The sequence below is a fragment of the Neophocaena asiaeorientalis genome, unplaced genomic scaffold (genome assembly GCF_003031525.2).
Source record: "Neophocaena asiaeorientalis asiaeorientalis breed wild unplaced genomic scaffold, Neophocaena_asiaeorientalis_V1.1 scaffold49, whole genome shotgun sequence".
NCBI lineage: Eukaryota > Metazoa > Chordata > Mammalia > Artiodactyla > Phocoenidae > Neophocaena > Neophocaena asiaeorientalis.
Genome location: NW_020172456.1, coordinates 5,529,333 through 5,550,291, shown reverse-complemented (window position 1 = coordinate 5,550,291; position 20,959 = coordinate 5,529,333). Strand labels below are relative to the sequence as shown.

At 38.6% G+C, this 20,959-nt stretch overlaps 1 protein-coding gene across 2 annotated transcripts in view; it reads left to right on the top strand.

The window, feature by feature from the left end:
- LIN52 (lin-52 DREAM MuvB core complex component) overlaps window positions 1–20,959 on the top strand; it is a 115,714-nt gene that overhangs the window by 53,423 nt on the left and 41,332 nt on the right. The gene's annotated exons all lie outside the window — the stretch shown is intronic.

Below are 20,959 nucleotides of genomic sequence, written 5' to 3'. Positions count from 1 at the left end.
AATCAGTGTTTTCCTCTTCATGTTTTGAGACAGCTCCTTACTTTCCTTGTAGCACTTTGTCTGCTGCCGAGTGTGCATGATTTTGCCCTACTTCTGGTAACTGGATTCTTATCCTCTCAATAGCATCAGTATTAAGCCAGCCTTCTTTACCTCCTCCATCCATATTAAACCTGTCTTGGAAAGAGTCTGTTTATTGGATAATAGAGCTACACTGGGGCTCTATGACAGTATCTTTTGCTGCCTCGTTAACTCTGGAGCATTAGAACAAGATAAAAATGCCCTAAAGCCTCTTATCTGATGTCTGGTGTAACCTGCTGAAAGCAGGAGTGCTATTAGTTTATGTTAGAAATCAAACGGCCCTCTCCAGTGCAGGAAGTACTGATTAAAGCTGAAGTGTCCCTGGAGGACTCTACAGCTGTCACAGGGGTGGTAGCTGCCCTCACCAAAAGGGATATCTGGGCCAGAGGTCCCAGTGGGGTGGTGCCTTAAGAACACACACGTGGCTGCCCCAGCTGTTCTGCTTTGCCTAATGAATTGTTTTACAAGAAGAGGCTGGGTATTGTCATCACAAGCTGCCTTCCTTAGGGACTGGAGCAGGCCAAATAATAAGTAATGTTAGTGATGGTAATTGAAAAGTGATGGCTCTCCTGGGATCTTTATAGCCTGGAGCTGGTTGGCACTTGTGGATTGTCTTGTCCTACCAAGGCCCTTTTTGAAGTGTGCCTTTTTTTTTTTTTTCTCCCAATTTCATAATAATGTTGTGATTTTTTTTTTTCTCCCCTTCCCACTAGAGAAGTTTATTGGCAGAGGCAGTCTTAGGAACATTATAGTGGCTTTAAGTACAAAAGGAACAGCTTTGGCTTTTTCATTAAATTATCAACACTGCAATAGTAACGAAGGGCCACCACATCTTCTTAGTCTCTTGGGGAACCGCTGCAGAGATCTCTCCACACTTTTAAAAGAACATTTTAAACTTATACAGATAATTCAATCTCTTGATTTAAAAACTTTTTAAAAATAGTATGGGAGAATATAAAGTGAAAAGTAAAATCCTTACCTGCTGAACTTATCTGAGGAAACCACCAACAGTTTCTCCATGAACTTTTCCAGACATTTTCTATGCATTAATGAAGTTTATATATGTTACCACACACAGATGAGGTCATAATACGTATACGTAATGTTTTGTAACTTGTTTTTTCCTCCCCACAATATATCTTAGATATCTTTCCACAGCATTTCAGATAGATCTAACTCTTTGTTTCTCAATTGCTGCATAGAAATTCATAGTATGGATATACCAATGCCAGACTCTTTGTTGACAGTTTGACTTGGACCTATGAGTGAATACTTACTGTACCAATTGGTTGCAATGACTGATTTGTGTTCTATGGTTCAACCTATGATTTTTACATGAAGTGATTTCCTCTCTTCAGGAATGTTGCCTTTAGTTCCGGGACTGTTTTAAAATAGAAAATACTAGAGGCAAAACTTTTTTTGGAGGGATGGTGTGAGTCTTGTCATGAATCATCAGCTGGACATATGTAGTGATTTGCACCCTACTGTGTGTTTTAAATTCTTTGCTTAGTTAAATGAGAAGTGTTCTGTCCCAGATAGGTGGGGAAAACAAATAGCCTTTAATGGATGTTGTCTAAGGCATTGATTGGAGGCTTCCTCTAAAGTTGAATGAGTGTTTTCTCCCCTAATTTTCTACTTCACAAGTTCCAAGAATCAAGTTATGAATGCATTAATGGACTTGGGTAATGATTTGTCAGCACGTGAAAATGAGGACTTAGGTTTCTTGTGTAACAGCTTGGCTAACAAAGCAAGCTTGTGCCTCATGAACTTTAGGGCCCTTGCTAGGAGTGGCAGTGTGATGAATGAAGCAAAGCAATTTTCCAGGAGCATTTCAGGTCAGTGATGGGAGAAATCAGTTGTCTTCTCAGGCAAACAGAAACCTAATTTTAGTTGCATCTGTCTTCAGTAGAATCTATGCAAATTGAGTGGTAAAAATTTTTACTTCCATCAAAAGTAGGAACATTGTAGGTCTTTTTTAACTCAAAGCCCTTTAGACTAATTCTCTCAACACTTCAAAGTTCTGATTTGCCCAAATGTTGAAAGATGTCATTCTAATAAATTGTGAAATGCCAACCTGTTTTGTTTCAAGTTTCTTACACATTTTCCCTCTCCTTGATGTTAGTCATTTGAATTGTTATACAATGCTTAACTTAATACTTGGAGGCTATTATTAATAACAGTTACTATTTATACCCAATTTACTTCTTGTCCAAGCCTTCAGTATTGTTGGGAAACATAGGTATACAGAGATTTTCAGGGGCTCTTGTGGGTGTAGGAGGTCCTCTAGACCTGCGCTGTCCAAAACGGTAGCCACTAGCCGCACGTGGCTATTTGAAGTTAAATTAATTAAAGTTAAATAAAATTTAGAATGTAACTCCTCAGTAAATGCTCTCGGGTAGGCACACACGGCTGCTGTCTGCCATTTTGGATGGCACAGACATAGAACACTTCCATCAGATGGCACTACTCTAAACTAAAGGTTGGCTAACTGTGGCTCACAGCCCATTTTTGTATTCCCTGTGAACTAAGAATGGTTTTTACATTTTTAAAGCGTTATAAAAATAAAACAAAAAATGGAAGAATATGAGACAGCGACTGATTGTGGCCCACAAAACCTAACATATTAACTGTCTGGCCCTTTACATGAAAAGTTGCCTGACACTTGGACCTATGTCCACTTCTCTTGATAACATTTCAGCTTTTCTGATCAAGTTAGGTTAGGGGTTTCCCTAAGCTGTCAGAAGATTGTGAATCTATCGAGCAAATTAGGCAAATTTAGAGCAAAGTTTCTTTCTATAGACAGACTGCGGAATGAGTCCAGAGCTCACACAAATTAGTTCCCTGGAGCTAGCACAACCGGGATGAGCTTTGAAATAGGTAAAATTCTTTGTAGTATAAATGGTCGACTTGCAACAGCTTTGTGAATAATACCTACAGTGTGACAGAACATCATTCTGATTTTGTACACTATTTTGTGTCTTTTAAGTACTTATTCTCTCATCTTAATTCTGAAAGAAATAGAATGAATACATTTCAGCAGACGCACTTGACCTTTCAACAAAGAATTTACCGTGAAGGTTTTTAACTGTTCAATTTGTTTTCGACTGTCAAGTTACTTCAGTCAATCTCTCCTAGGAAAAATGAAGCAAAGAGATTCTTCTGCTGATATTCTCAACATCTGAGAGAATCTTCCCTTGCCAAATGTAGCTCTAACAATTTCTCATTAAATATAAAGCTTACAAAATCTGCCTATAAAATGAGCATCTGGCATTTCTGTGGTAAATTAGAGAGTCAACTTGTTGCTTTCAAGATAGAACCTTGGGGGGCTTCCCTGGTGGAGCAGTGGTTAAGAATCCGCCTGCCAATGCAGGGGACATGGGTTTGAGCCCTGGTCCGGGAAGATCCCACATGCCGCAGAGCAACTAATCCCGTGCGCCGCAACTACTGAGCCTGCATGCTGCAACTGCTGAAGCCCGCGCGCCTAGAGCCCGTGCTCCACAACAAGAGAAGCCACCGCAATGAGAAGCCTGCGCACCACAACAAAGAGTAGCCCCCCCTTGCCGCAACTAGAGAAAATCCGCACGCAGCAACGAAGACCCAACGCAGCCAAATAAATACGTAAATTTTTAAAAAGATAGAACCTTGACATTCACGAGGGAACTTTGTGAATTCCCAAGTTTGTGATAACCTATAGCATATCATTTTTTGCCGTAAAATGCATTAAGATATGGTTGAAAAAAATCAGTTTACCCCTTTAGGCTTTTGATGTAAATTATTCCATAATTAGAAGTAACTAAAGTAACTCTCCCACTAAAACAAATGTTACACTACAATATATTAGTAGAAGCATTAATTTGAACTTCTCTGAATCTTCATATTCAAGGTAGTCATACCAGATAATTATGGACTGTATGGTGAGATCATGGAACGTACTGAACTACAGAAAAAGTCACATTTCAACATTAGCTTTGGAGAAAGAGGCAAATGGTAGAGGAAACAAAGAAATCATTGTGACACAGCATTCTGAGGGGGAACCTTCCTGAAGTGATAGCTTTTTTCTAAAGAACACTATGAATGGTAGCTATGTATTGCTTTATTCCCTGGTACAGAATCAGTGCAAATTTTATTACTGAAAGCTCTGTTCACTGATCATAACTTGTTTTGGTGTCAGTTAACAGTTTGCCATGTTAGAACTTTGACTAAATTTATGAAAACCCCCCAAATTTCTTCTAAATCTTCAGTGTCTTCCTCTTTGTCATTCTTTGCCAAATCATCTCTAAGTCTTCTCGCTCTTCTGATTCTTCCATGTCACTTTTATGTGTGCCCTCCAAACCTTCGCCACCCTCTTGTCCTGTCAGTATTAATGGTATACTCTTCATTATCTGTGAAAATAATCTCCTTGAAGTCATATACTGCCTTCTTTCATAAGGCATGCCAGTAAGCATCTACCCTTCTGGATCACCCAATAATACTTGGATCACACCCATAATATTTCTTATATAATCAAGGATGTACCTCTTCTAAAGCTGGCAATTACCAAATTTGAGATCTTTGTCCACAGCACTTTATGATACCAGTGAAAGTATAGCAAAGTCATATACCTTGAGCTTGTGTTCTACACTCCACGTGGAAAGTCAGAAGCATTAAGGGGAAGGAACATCACCTTGACTTAGAGTTGTAAACTATAGTCCTTAAGGATAGCCTTGCACATTGTCCACGATGAGGAGAACTGAAATTCAAGCTTTTGAGAAATTAGATATTTCTCTATTTCTGGCATAAAGTATGTATAAAACCAGTCCAAAAAACATTGCCCTGTATCTGAGGTTTTTTATTGGCCTGTCACTATTTGGAAAGGCGTTCTTTTTATGTCCTGAGGATCTCAGATCAGTAGGACAAACATAACTGATCTCAGATCAGTAGGACAGGCATAACTTTTTCTCAACAATTACTACAAAATAGGTAAGTCAGTCTGATCTTAAACTCTGTAAGCTCTATAAGGATATGTGAGCATCTGGGCTTTTCACCCCTCAATTCCCAACACTTATATCATTTGTACATGATAAATATCTAATTGTCTAATAGGAGCTTACCTTTCCTCTTTCATGATTTATGTTCACAAAGGCATTTTCTTTTAACATGTCAGTTTTACCTATGTTAAACAATTTCTTGTTATGACTTATAATCCTTCCTTTTTATGAACCCTTTAACTTTACATTTTCTCCCAAATCACATTGTGGTCATAAGTCCCATGTTTCCTGTATCATTCTCACTGCCTTTTCAGCTTTCATTAAAGTTTCTCGCTCGCTCTCTCTGTACGATAAATGTTTTGATAAAAGCCTGTGCGCTTGCTGCAGCATTCCCACACACTTCTGGATATGTGATGGAACTATTCATGTCACGGATCTGAGCCAGCCTCACGAAAAGTATTCCAGCCATCCTTTATTCCAAATCTGTAGAAACTTTTAGTCCTTTCTAGTATCCATAGTGTTATTTTTACTATGTAAACGAGTACAAATAGGGAATATCAGAGTCACAGTGAGATGCAGGCGGTGAGTGGACTGCTAGGCTCACTCACTAGCTGGATGACTTGCTTCTTCAGTGTGTGTTGGTGAGATTAGTGCATCAGCAAAATTGCAAGTAAGCTCCTGTGTTATATTGACTTTCATACTTTCATGGTTGAAATATCATGGATATTAAAGACTTTAATTCAGATACTACAACTCTTACATTTATGAGTTGTTCAGAATAACTTGCTTTCCTACTTAAGTATAAAGTATAGAAAAATTCGATTCTTTGGTAATGGCATTATTTAGCATTGTATAGAATGTTGCAGTGTAATTTTTCTCTGGAATTTTTGTGACACTGTTAGAAGAAAATAAATGGTTTTTGCCACAAATGAGATCTAATAATTATTTTCTTTAAATTAAAATTATATGGGACTTCTCTGGTGGCACAGTGGTTAAGAATCTGCCTGCCAATGCAGAGGACCTGGATTTGATCCCTGGTCCGGGAAGATCCCACATGCCGCGGGGCAGCTAAGCCCGTGCGCCGCAACTACTGAGCCTGTGCTCTAGAGCCTGTGAGCCACAACTACTGAGCCTGTGTGCCACAACTACTGAAGCCCACATGCCTAGAGCTCGTGCTCCGCAGCAAGAGAAGCCACCACAATGAGAAGCACGTGCACCACAATGAAGAGTAGCCCCCGCTCGCTGCAGGTAGAGAAAGCCCACGTGCAGCAACAAGACCCAATGCAGCCAAAAGTAAATAAATAAATTTATTTAAAAAAAATGAATTCTACCCTTAGAAATTACATTGGATTCTGTTTTTATTGTTCAGCACTAGTGTGTGAAATGAGCATATGCCAATATGGGCTGTCCCCACCTACATTAGCTTTGGTGTTAGGTGGGTATAAGCAGTGAGATCCCAGTTTGCATGATTAATCTTGTAAGGACTATGGATCCTTCCATATATAGGTAGTTCCCCCTATACTTTATTTAGGTCAAGAATGAAGCTGGTTTTGCAGAAATTAACAAATAAATCCTAAAATTCACAGGGAAATACAAGAGACCCAGAAGAGCTAAACAATCTTAAAAAAGAACAAAAGTGAAGTCTCACATTTCCCAGTCTCAACACTTAATATAAAGCTACAAGTAATCAAGATAGTGTAGTACTGGCATAAGGATAGCCATACAGATCAATGGAATAAAATTGAGAATCCAGAAATAAACCCTCACATTTATAGTCAATTAATTTTTGACACGGGTGCCAGATCATTCAATGGGGGAAAATACATAGTCTCTTAAATGGTGCTGGGAAAATGGAATATCTACGTGCAAAAACTCAAGATTAAACCCCCTACCTTACACCATATACAAATATTAATTCAGAATGTATTATATGGTCCTTCCCTGGTGGTCCAGTGGTAAAGAATCCGCTTTACAATGCAGGGGACGTGGGTTCAATCCCTGGTCAGGGGACTAAGATCCCGCATGGTGCGGGGCAACTAAGCCCATGCACCACAAACACTGAGCTTGTGTACCTCAACTAGAGCCTGGATGTCACAAACTACAGAACCCACATGCTCTGGAGCCTGCGCGCCACAACTAGAGAGAGAAAACCCGCATGCCACAGCTAGAGAGAAACCCATGCACTGCAACAAAGGGCCTGCATGCCACAATGAAGATCCCGTGTGCCATGACTAAGACCAGACGCAGCCAAAAATAAATAATAAATCTTTTTTTATTTTTTTTAAAAATGGATTATAGACCTAAATGTAAGGGCTAAAACTATAATACTCTTAGAAGAAAACATAGGCATGAATCGTTGTGGCCTTAAATTAGGCAGTGTTTCTTAGATATGATAAGGCATAAGCAGAGAAAGGAAATAATAAATTGGGCTTCATCAAAATGTAAAACTTTTATGTTTCAAAGATACCCTCAAGGGGCTTCCCTGGGGGCACAGTGATTAAGAATCCACCTGCCAATGCAGGGGACACGGGTTTGATCCTTGGTCCAGGAAGATCCCACGTGCCGCGGAGCAACTAAGCCCATGCGCCACAACTACTGAGCCTGCGCACCACAACTACTAAAGCCCTCATGCTCTGGGGCCCATGTGCCGCAACTACTGAGCTCGTGTGCTGCAGCTCCTGAAGCCCATATGCCTAGAGCCCATGCTCTGCAACAAGAGAAGCCACCACAATGAGAAGCCCGTGCACCGCAACGAAGAGTAGTAGCCCCCACTCTCCACAACTAGAGAAAAGACCGTGCACAGCAACGAAGACCCAACACAGCCAAAAATTTAAAAAAAAAAGATACCATCAAGAAAGTAATAAAACAGCCCACAGAATGGGAGAAGACTTTTACAAATCATTTCTATATTGTTTGATAATCCAGAATATATAAAGAACTCTTACAACTCAACAATAAAAAGCCCCATTTTTAAAGTGGGCAAAGGATTTAAATAGACATTTCTCCAAAGAAGATATACAGATGGCAAATAAATAGATGCAGAGATGCTCAACATCATTAATCAATAGGGAAATGCAAATCAAAACCATGAGATATTCACATCCACTAGGATGACTATAATAAAAAAGATGGACAGTAACAAGTGTTGACAAGGATGTGAAAAATTGGAACACTTGTGCATCACTGGTGGGAATGTAAAAATGGTGCAGCCATTTTGGAAAACAGTATGGTGGTTCCTCAAAAAATTAAAAACAGAATTACTATATGATCCAGCAGTTCCACTTCTGGGCATATACCCAAAAGAATTGAAAGCAGGGACTAGAAGAGTTATTTGTACACCCGTGTTCACAGCAGCATTATTTGTAATTGCTAAAAAGTGGAAACAACCCAAGTGTCTATTGATGGATGAATGGATAAACAAAATGTGTGTTCATACAGCGGAATACTATTCAGCCTTAAAAAGGAAGGAAAATTTGACACATGCTGCAACACAGATAAGATTGAGGATATGCTAAGTTAAGTCACAAAAAGACAAATACTATATGATTCCACTTATATGAAGTGCCCAGAGTATCAAATTCATAGAGACAGAAAGTAGAACCATGATTGCCAGGGACTGTGGGAGGGGAGAATGGGGAGTTATTATTTAATGGGTACAGAGTTTCAGTTTTACAAGGTGAAAAATGTCTGGACATTGGTTGCACAACAATATGAGTATACTTAATGCCACTGAAATGTACACTTTAAAATATTTAGGATGGTAAAATGTATATTATCAGTATTTTACCACAATTGAAGGGTGAATTTTATAGTATGTAGATTATATATCAATTTTAAATTAACTTATATGAGAAAAAGAAGAAAACACAGAAATGAAACCAGTCTAGGAAGCCCAAAAGGATGTGAAGAAGTCCATTTTAGGCTCCTAACTGAAGGGTATTTTTTTGATGTACAGTAGTTGGCCCTTGAACAGCACAGGTTTGAACGGTGTGGATCCACTTATATATGGGTTGTGGGGTTTTTTCCCCAATAAATACGTACTACACACAACCGATAGCTGGTTGAATGCAAATATGGAACTGGAGACACTGATGGCCAACTGTGAAGTTATACCCGGATTTTTGACTCTGCAGGGGGTCAGCGCCCCTAACCTCCATATTGTTCAAGGGTCGACTGCATCCCGATTTTGTATTCCACTTCCTTCAGTTCATGAATGAGCCCCTTCTACCTCTTCTCTTCTCTTTATTCTTTCCCAAAGTAGATTTGAAATATCCTGATCATCCTTGGTACTTATTTTAACATCTGACCCTACCAAGGGGTTCACATCTATTTCTTAGGATTTAGATATTATCATAATAAAAAAAACTATGGCCAACTATGAAAAGGAGTGTTCTAGACCTTAGATGTCAAAAACAAAAACAAAAACTCCTCTCAAGGCGCTTATAATCTGATTAGGATGGCAAGGCAAATGTGTACAAGAGAGCATGACTAAGTGCCACTTGAGTACCACAGGAGTTCAGAAATGAGAGATCATAGTGGGCTGAAGGTGGCTGGGTAGAGTCTTTTTTAAAAAGTGATATTTAAACTGGAGTGAAAGAAATACTCTATATCATCATTGGCAAATTGGTTTCCTTCTCTCTGTAAGATTTCATGTAAAATGTAGCATTCCATGCAGCAGTTACTATTTGATTAACCTGCACAGATACTTTTTTATCATATCCATTTCCCTTGCTGGCAGTTTCCTAGTATAGTAAAAGGCATCGCTTGTTTGTCTACTTGTCAGGTAGTTAAAATAGTCAGGGAGGCAGAGTAACCTTACACTGTAACATGGAGCCTTGCAGCAACCTCTCTGGGTTTACCCTGTTAAGCCTGTTAAGTGGCAACAAAGAGAAAAGAAAGTAGCCACCATCAAGCATTTCTGGCATGAGCTGAGTTTGACCTGCACCTTGACAATGATGTTGATTATTTCTCCTTTCTGTGCTGAATGGATTTACTACCCATCAGAGTCTCACAGATCCTTAATTTTTAAAAGAATATTGATTTTTTTTTTAGTCTTCTACATGTTAAATATTAACCTCCTTATGACATGCAGCAATGATTTCTGAATTTTCATTAGGCACAACTCATTGTTGATGCACTGAAGCAGTTGGTTACTATTGCAGCTAATTCTTATTTAAATAAACAAACAAGAGTCCTTTAAAAAGATTAGCCAGAACAGTTTTAAAAATTCACAGCAGCACTGATGTACATCAGCTCTGGTTTGGCAGACTGTGACCCAGGGCTGTGCAGTGTTTTATTATGCTCAGCTACATAAGGACACATCCTTATAGCACCACTTTTGTAGTAGATATTTTTATAACTCTACAAAATGATTAGGCTGACGTAGAGCAATTCTCTAAATTCATAGGTATTAAAATATTCTGGCAGCTGTCTCCTTTTTGCCTTTAAGTTGAGACATCATGATGAGATAAGACCGCACCAGGACTGATCAGTACATGAATGAAGTTAGGCATGGAATTCTCATGTTATTGACAAGAGTCTTTGTCACTATAAATAGGAGAGATCTTGGAGGAGGGATTCCCATTATAGTAACTCCAATTCAATTCCAGTAATATTGTTGGATTTTGTTTGTTTTGTTTTATTTTCTGAAACCTCTTTACTTCAAAATGCATTCCGTGTAATCAGATAGGAAGGAAAAATGTCTTTGAATTCTAACTAAAACAACTTAGCTTGTCCTCAAAAACATAATATCTTTATCTGGGAGTTTGAGGTATTGACTAGAGTTTAGAGTGTTTAGGAGAACCTGGATGGAAGAAACCTGCTGGTAAATTGGTATTGGGGTACAGTTACATGGGAGACAGTTCTCAAAATAGGCTTCTAGGGACCCCTGAACTCTAGGTCATAGTCCTCCAGGGGAAACTGAGAATCTGGGAAGTTCTCAGGCTATGATCTGAGCAACTCTGACCTCTCTTCCCCAAAGAACTCCCTACCTACTTCCAGGTGTCTCAGGTTCTTCTAACTGGGGACAATTTACGTTTGAAAGATTGGCCCTTTGCTGAGAAATTTATGAGACGTTAAATGGCATGTGATTATTGGTACAACCATTTTGGAAAGCTGTTAGGCAGTATCTACTAAGGCTGATCATACTTATAACCTATGACCCAAAGATTCCAGTGCTAGATATATACCCTAGAAATAGAATTGCAAACATTTGTATACCAAAAGATGCATAGAAAAAATACTCAGAATGGCACTATTCATAATAGACCCAAACTACAGCAGCCCAAAAGTTCTGTGTCGGTAGAATGAGTAAATAAATTATGTTATATTTGTACAGCCATGAAAATGAACAAACTGTTGTTACATGCAACAACATGAATGAATCTCAGAAATGTAACCTTGAGTAAATGAAACTAGACACAAAAGAGTACATATTATACTGTATCAAAAACAAGCAAAGCTAATCTATGGTGGTATAAATAAAAATAATGGTTACATTTGGGATATGGTGGTGGCTGGAATGGGGCATGAGGAAGGAGTTTTCTGTGGTGCTGGCAATGGTTCTCTATACAGATGTACGTGGTTGCCACACAGATGTGTTCATTTTGTGAAATTCCTCATATGTATACTTATGATTTGTTCTTTTTTCTGTGTATATGGTATACTTTACTTTTTTTTTTAATTTAAAGTTAGTGGCTAAGATAAAAATTGAAACTAATTCACTCTGAAGTCTTATTGCCAGTCTGTCCTTAAATTGAAATGATAGCCCTCACAGCCTTTCTCGTTTCTTATGGGAAGCTCATGAAAGAAGGTTATCAAGCATTAGTAGTTTTCCAGCCAGTTAGGAAAGAAGATGTTGAAGAGGAAGGGAACCAACCCCCCAGATTTCAAAATATCGCTTAGAGCAGGCCTTATGTATTGGATAAGAATAATAGGAATTGTTTTCTGGGGTATTTTTGTCATGGGTAGCTGTGAGTGTATACAACTTTTTGTGCCTTAAAAGTTTACTTTTAACATAAACATCCTTAGTATTAAAATTTTTGTTCCTGGAGAGTCATTAAATGAGGTATCACTATAATAGAGAATAGTGATGAATGTGATTCAGTAGATGGCAGTGTTCCCTTTGAAGTTTTTAGTTAAAATGTGGGTACGTGGGGGGTAATTCTTGACAACTTTTTTTTAGTAGGACTGATAAAGTGTCACATGCTGGGACAAACAGACCAGAAAGAACATTTTAATATTGTTTTTCCATTTGTTGTTTCATGTATTACTATTTTGATTGAACCAACAAGATTTAGAGTCCACAAATCTAGAGGTCATATTTTCCCACATAAAACGCTAGAATGATAGCTTGCAAGAGGAAGTTTGTTTAATGTAGTAATGCTTTTTGTGGGTTTTAATAGATAGAATATTCAGGAAGGATTTGAGCATGTCTTTGTTCTGTCTTGTATTTGTGAATATGTATATGTCACGAGTGAGACAATATACTGCTTTGGACAAAGATGTCATTGAAATTTATTGATGAGGAAATTAGGTTGTACTTGAGCATAAATTAAAAGAAAAATTGAAGTGATTGGTCTGTTTTTGTTGGTAATTTTAATACAAATAAAATGCTATTTGAATAGTTTCTTTTTTCATATTGAAATTTCCTTAAAATGGTAGTGCCTGAGGAAAGCATTGGGGTTTAAGAAATCTTGTGGCATTATAGGGGTTTTTGTTGTAAGGAATTTGATGTGGGTTAGAGTAATGTGCCAGAGAAGTCAAGAGTTATCAGCCAAAGGACAAAACATGCCTGTCGTTCAGGATGGGAGACCAGTGCAGTTTGAGTCAGAACTATTCAAGTCCTGACTTTGCTCATTATTAGCTATTGACCTTTGGTGAATCACTTAACCTGCCTTTCTTTTTCTCATCTGTGTGATATAGGTAATAAATACCTGCTTTGCCTTCCATATAGATTGTTAAGTGGATGAAGTAGGAGCGTTGTCTTCAAGAGTACTGTGTTAATGTTAATGGATTCAACAGATGGGCTCTGTGTTGTTTTTATACTGTTCAATTTACTTTTTGTTTCCTCAGGTTTTCTGCCTATAGTCATCAGGTACCTGCTGAGAAACAGTGATAAGCATAGCTTCAACAGCCATAATTATATGAAAACCTACTAATAGGTACTGTGCTAAGTGCTTTAAGTGCATAGTTTCCAAAGCCTCACAACTGTGCTTGAGTAACTTGGACCATTGACCTCATTTTATAGTTTACAAAGGTCTGTGCTAGCCCAAGAGCTGTGACTCAAATCGTCTGACTCATAGCAGTTTCTTATAATCATGCCTGCCATGATGCATTTCATTTTTTACTTTTCTTCAGCTAGTATTGTAGAAGCCAGAGCCATACATAGTATTTTTATGTATTGGACAGTTCAGATAAAGACATTGGACCTTAAAAGAAAATTTTTATTATGTTTCACTTCGGAATTATTAACAGAATCCTAATGCATGCAGTTATTTATTTGGGGTGGGGAGAGTTGGTGCTCCTGACTTGACCCTGTGTTTCATCTTTAGCCAAAGCACATTCAAGTCATTTCTTGATGAGTCAAACTCAAAGAGAGGAATAGTAACATTAACACAATCTAAAGAGTATTAATATTGGTTTGAGGATATATTGCTTTTCTTTACAAATACTCCTCCCAATTGTATTTTAGTTTAATATTACAACTGGTTTACCTTTTTCTTGTGTGTGTGTGTGTGTGTGTGTGTGTGTGTGTATTTTAGGGGGTTTTCCATTTATTGTAATTATAATAGTCATTAACATCTTGCATGGAGATGACATTTTCTGGAGAATATGTTTAAAACTGATAACTAAATATATACTAATAACCAAATATATTTTTGCTATTCCTATCAGGTAGAAACAAATAAATATATATGAAAATTTTCATTTATTAATGGGTTTTAATATTTCAAAGGTAATGTTAATGAAAAATGATTTTTCAAAACCTTGTAGAAATATAAAAATTACTTATGTCTTGGCCACCTAATTTAGTTTATAAATTGTCACTTTCTGTTTTTTAAATTAATTTTAAATTTTAGAACAGTTTTAGATATGAAAATCGTGAGAGTTTCCATATACCCATACCCAATTTGCCCTATTATTGTTATCATGATAGATTTGTTACAACTAATGAAGTTTACCTTTTTTTTCCTTTTTCTCTTTTTCCCATACTTTATTCAGATTTCCCTAGTTTTCCTCTAATGTTCTTTTTCTGTTCCAGGGTCCCCTCCAGGACACCATAATTACATTGAGTAGTCATATCTCCTCATAGGCTCCTCTTGGCTATGACAGTTTCTCAGATTTGTTTTGTCATTGATGACCTCGACAGTTTTAAGGAGTACCTTTATGTTTTTCTCATGATTATGGTTTGCCTTTCACTTCATACAGTAGGTTATATGGGGAGGTTGCTCTTAATCATAGTGAACTATATGAGGAAGGCAGATTAGGATTTGAAAACACTGGCTGTGGATAACCCACACAAAGATAGCATTAACACCATTGTTGGTTGGCATTGAAACACTGGCTACATTTAAAAATATTTTTTTATTGTTTATCATTTTTCAGAAGAAACAGTCCTAATTCTAGCTGAAAACAACAGTCTAGGCTATATGATCTGCTCGTGTCCCTGAAACAGTGTCTTTTCTAATTGCATCTGTTGGGGCAGTTAGCGGTGACCCAATGCTACTCTTAAGAGCTTTATTTAATCTGTATTGGCCTTTCAATTAGTAATGGGCAATTTTGTGTGAATTGTTAATTGATCAGAATTGTGGAAATTACACGCAAAGCTGTTTTGTTACTGCAGCCTAGAACAGTGTAAGATTAAAACAGGGTCTGGTTTAGTTACTAATCTAAAATTAATGTTCGAGAAGTATTATTTTAGTGGTTTTGGTTTGTATTCCAGTCTGGTGTTGGTTTTAACTCTGCTAAGAATGATTGTCTTTTAACTCACTGAGGTCCTCAATTGTACTCCATTAAGGGCCACTTTTCTGCCAATCAAAAGCAACATCCCTGAGATTGATTTTTGTTACAGTGGATAGTAATGGCTGCCTAGTGACAACATTTCAAACTCTTTTATGTAAACAGAAAGTAATCAAATAAGTACTAATCCAAGGATTATGTGGACCCAAATCCCGTGGCCAAGAGAAGATTCCCTGCAGTGTATCTCCGTATCTCCCTTGCTCTTTGCCTTCTGGTGGCAAGCAGCCCCTCTTGTTCCTGGAAAGCTTGCTTGCTGCTTGTGCTGCCTGTTAGATTGCAGTGTGCTAAGACTACAACACTCCTGCAGCTCCTGAATGGAATTCAGAAAGACACTTACATTTCCATAAATAAATTAGGAATTCAGTGGTTTCTTCGGGCTAATCAGGGCAGGCTGATAAACCTTGCTTGCCGTTTAATAAATGAATTGTGACTGATTACCTATTAATATGGACGCCTCAGGAATTCACCCAGGGAGAAGCAGAGCAGTGAAATAGAGAGGGGCATGGCCCCTTGGGAAATCAGGGCTTCATGTTTGCAGCTTAAATATCTCTGTGAAGTATCAATAAGGAGGTAATTGAATTTTGAACACAAACATGAGCGCAGGATGGATGAAAGGGGGAGGGGGATCTGATCATCTCTTTTCTGCCCCTTCATTCTCCCCTCCCCTTTTCCTTAGAGACCACTCTAGTAAAGATAGATGCTAAATCCATTAAATAAAGATTAGACTCTGTCTAGTAGAAAATGGCAGCTTAGCTAGATCCTCGGGCAAATTGGGGCCTTTTGCAATACAGAAAATTAAAATATACATTTTTAACAAGTGTGCTATCTTCCCAGCAATAATGTCAGGCTAGCTTGTGCTGCTTGCTCCTCCTTCACATTGGCTTTTGTTTGGGCAGATCACTTTCGCTTGTATTAGTGCCAATCTTTCCTGTATTCCTGGAGCAGAAGGGGCTCGGTTTATTTATTTATTTTTAAAGCTTCTGTTGAGGCCTTTCCTCTAGCATCCTGCTTGCTTGTAATCAGAGGAGTGGGAAGGAGATTAGTGTCCCATGAATTGATGGTAGATAAATGTTCCCTCCCCTTAACTAGTGGGTCCAGAAGAGCCCAATCACTTGCATTTCAGGGATGATTGGCGACTGTACAGGCAAGCAAAAAAAAAGGGCTTACAGACTGAAATAAACATTGATGTTTTAGATGCTATTTTACTTGGCTTTATTTCCTGTAGATAAGGTTATTGATTTGCTTTGTCCTCCTATTTTAAGCCAGATAAAGTCATATTAATGTAGAAAAAGAATTGGCATTATTTGGTTACAGATCGTAATACTTACCTCTTTTTGAGCAATAACAAAAAACAAGCAGTAAGCCTTAAATACTGCTGTTTCTTTATGTGAATACTCAGGATTGTCTTTTTGGACTAACCCTTGTTTTTGTGTCAAGTCTACAGTTCTAATAACCCTTTCCTAAGGCTTCAGTCAGTCAATCAATAAGTACTAACTGAGCATGTTAGGTGTGTGGCCTTGTTAGTTGCCATGGTCAATGGTGAAAAAGTCTATCCTCTGCTACCACAGATAATTCTTAAAAAACAAAGCTAGTTATGTCATACTCCTACTTATTAAAGTTCTTTGGCTCCTTGGGTCCTACAAGAGAAAATTCACATTCCTCAGGCCTTCACAAAAGGACTTTGCTAATATCAACGTAGCCTTTCCAGTTTTATCTGGAAAACTTATGCATATCCTTCAAGCCCATTTCAAATCCCTCTCCTTGTAATGACTCCCTGTTCCCTCAGACAGAGTTCATTTTTGTTATCACTCAGCGTGAGTTCTATGACAGTATTTCCCATGGAAGAAAAAAAATGTATAATTTCTTTTTTTTTTTAATTAATTTATTTTATTTTTGGCTGTCTTGGGTCTTCATTGTGGTGCATGGGCTTCTCATTGCGGTGGCTTCTCTTGTTGAGGAGCATGGGCTTTAGGTGCGTGGGCTTCAGCAGTTGTGGCACTCGGGCTCAGTAGTTGTGGCTCGCGGGCTCTAGAGCACAGGCTCAGTAGTTGTGGCACACGGGCTTAGTTGCTCCGTAGCATGTGGGCTCTTCCCAGACAAGGGCTTGAACCTGTGTCCCCTGCATTGGCAGGCGGATTCTTAACCACTGCGCCACCAGGGAAGTCCCGAAAAAATGTATAACTTCTTAGTCTCAGTAATTAAGGATTTTGCGTATCATTTGCCAGGTGGTTTTTGCAGACGTTCCCAATTCTTTGTTTCAACTTCAGAGGTATCTTAATATCAAATTTTCAATGATTTGTTCTTATGATACCTTGCTTTATAATTTAACTTAGTTTTGCAGCAATTTTTGCTGTTGAGGAAGGAAAATGTCTGTTTGCTGTTCTTATCATTACTACTAACTTATCTCTAGAGAGCAGAAATCAAACTTATTTAACCTGATTGCCACAGTTTACAAATGGCCTTTAATGATTTTGAATGCTATTCCTCAAAGCCAAATAGCACAAAGTTTCAGAATTTCCTAGTTCTTCACATGTTTGAAGTTACATTGATGTTGTACCAGGTGGTTACAGTTTTCCTCTTGGTTCTCTCTCACCTTGCTTCCTGCCATTTTGCAGGGCGCTAGAGTTCCTTCCGACCTTACTGACAACATGGGTTTGCTGGGGCTGTGCAAGTGAGCATTTAAAGGCTCTGCGTTCCTGGTGGTTAGACCTCAACTATTTTAAGTTTTAAGGCTTATTTAATATTAACAGATTAATGCAAACAAAATGTGTTTCCTCTTTGTACTAATAATTTTCAGTATAGATTATATATTTTCATTTAATTATAAGAAAGATTTAATACTAGGAATTCTGAGCTAAAACAGTCTCACCCAAATTATCCCTAAAATTTGTATAAATATAAAGAATATTATTGACTTTATCCCTTTAAGAGAAGACTCTCTTAGTAACTCCCTTTTCTAAAGCTTTCTGGTGATCTTAGCATAACCTTCATTTAATAAATTATCTCTTTTCTGCTTTTGTATATATAATCAGCCCTCCATATCCATGGGTTCCATAGCTGCACGTTCAACCAACCACAGATTGAAAATATATTTTTTAAAATTTTTTCTAGAAAGTTCTAGAAAAGCAAAACTTCAATTTGCAGCAACTGTTTATGTAGTATTTATATTGTATTCACAACTATTTGCATAGCATTTATATTGTATTAGATATTATATCTAGAGATGACTTAAAGTATACGAGAGAATGTGCATAGCTTATATGCAGATACTGCATTATTTTATATAAAAGACTTGAGCATCCATGGATTTTGGTGTCCTAGAACCAATTCCCCGATGACACCAGTGACAACTGTACATAACACAGTACCCTTAGAATTACCTACAGTGTAATTTTGCTACTTAGGCAATTACTGATTTAAGCTTCTGTTTGTGTGTAATGCTCAAGTGTCTGTCTTGTTCAGGAAGATACTATAGCTGTGGTTCTTAACCTAAGAGTCCATGAATCTCCTGAAATTAAAAACAGAATTGGGTATGTGTACATATACATGTATATTTTTCTGCAGAGAGTATCCATGGCTTCCATTAGTGTTTTTAAAAGGTCTCTGTTATGGGTTGAATTGTGTCCTCCTAAGAAAGATACATCAGAGTCCCAACCTCTAGTACCTCAGAATGTGAACTTATTTGGACATGGGATCTTTACAGAGGGAATCAAGTTAAAATGAGGTCCTTAGGGTGGGTCGTAACCCAGTATGACTGGTATCCTTATTGGGTACCAATATCCTTATTGGGGAAGTTTGAACAGAGACAGACATACATGGAGGGAAGATGAAGTGAAGAGACATAGGGAGATGACAGCTGTCTAAAAGCTAAGGAGAAAGGCCTGGAGCAGATCCTTTCCTCACAGCCCTCAAAAGGAAGCAACCCTGCTGATGCTTTGATCTTGGACTTCTTGCCTTCAGAACTGTGCGACAGTAGTTTCTGATGTTTAAGCCACTCAGTGTGTGGTAGTTTGTTACCACAACCCCAGCAAACCAATACAGTATCAGTCAGGATGACTTTTTCTGCAAATTACAGAAAGCCCAACTAAGGTGGCTTAAAGGATGAGGGTGTTCCGTATAACAAGAAGTCCAGAGATAACTTCATTTTTAGGGTTGGTTAATTCAGTGACATCAGAGACCACTGTTAGTTCCATCTTTCTGCTGTGTCACCTTCGATGTTGTATTCCTTCTTAGTTTGGCTTACATCGTGTTTGATGGCTACTACAGTTTTTGACGTCATATACCAACGACAGTTTCCTAAGATAGAAAAGGGAATTGAGTCCTGCCTCCCCCAACCTTCTTATCAGTGAGAAAACCCCCAGAAGCTCTGAAGCAGATTTCCCCTCACATGCTGCTGAACGGCATCGGTCACATTCCTATGCCTAAACTAATCCCTGTCAAGACAAATGAGACTACCGTGATTGGTTTAGGTGGACCAATAATGGTTCACCCTCTGGGACTGGGAAGGAGCCCAGTCTCCCCTAAGCGCACGATCATCCTGTACCTGAATAAAATCAGAGTTTTACTAACAGAGGTGGGGAAAGCAGGGCTATAGAGGAGAACGTTCTTGTCCTTGAGATCACAGCTGTGCAGATTTATTAGAGAGCACTAGGGACGGTTATTTATCTCAGACAAGGTCAGAGAAAGTAATCCTACCAGTCTGTAAGGACGGGCAGTGAGTAGGTGGAGTGGGGTGGTAACTGCTGCACAGGTTGGGTAAGAAATAGTCTGGGCCTAAGTATACTAAGGCCCGAGGCATGCTGTGTTTGGGGAACTGCTGAGTAAACAGGAGATGAAGATAGAAACTAAGGAGTCTGTGATTGTGCATATGAGCTAAGGTGTTGTCTGGAGGCTCTGTGTGGCCACTGAAGAATGGTAAGCAGGGAGGTGACATCGACTGACCTCTTGGTAGGAAGAGCACTCTGACAGTTGAGGGCAGAGGCCGTTGTCTTACTCTTCACCGTAATTCTGCCTCTCTTTTTTAGTGTCTGGTACATTTTAGGTGCTCATGACTGGCGGACCACTAGAGGCAGGGAAACCAGTTTTAGAAGATGCAGTGATGCAAGAGTTATGAATGACTCTCAGTTTCTAACTTGAGTAGTTTTTAATCGGTTTAATTAACCAGAATAGAGAATGTAAGGAAAACTACTGCTTGGGGCTGAGAGATATTTGTTTTCAACTTGTGTCTTGTTTGCCCGTGGGACATTCTAAGACATCATTTTAACTTAGCTAAATGTGGGTTTAATAAACAATTTAGGTGCATACAAATAAACATACGTATATACTCCTTCAGCTACTTACAGATATGGTCCATCGTATTCTTGTTTTTTATTACCATTCACAGCTAACGTGTCCTGCTATATGCCTGGCCCTACGCCCACATCCTTATCCATATCCTGATACCACTCCTATGGGGATAGCTACTGTTATTATTCTCATTGTACAGATGGAGAAAGAGGGGATCACTTGCTCAAGGTATTGAATGACAGAGCCAAGACTAGAACTCAGGCATCTGTCATTCCAAAGCCTCTGCTCCTCCTTAACTTGCTTGCTGAGCATGGCCTAAATCCCCTGACCATGGCAACTAGGGAAGGCTTTTGGTCCGGGCCCTGGGTGCTCTCCTGAGGCCTGCTTAGCACTGCCATGAAGTAGTCACTTCTTAAGGCCAGTACTTGTCTTCCTCTTACCGAGATAACTACTAGAAAGAAACATGAAGCACAGTATATCTGTATGGGTATGGGTGGGGGAGGAGCTTAATCCAGCCCTTTCCTAGCTAAATTGTGACTTGCAAGCATTTTTAGAGCCCTAAATTTCTCAAGGAAAACAGACACCAGGACTCCTTTGGACTAGATGCT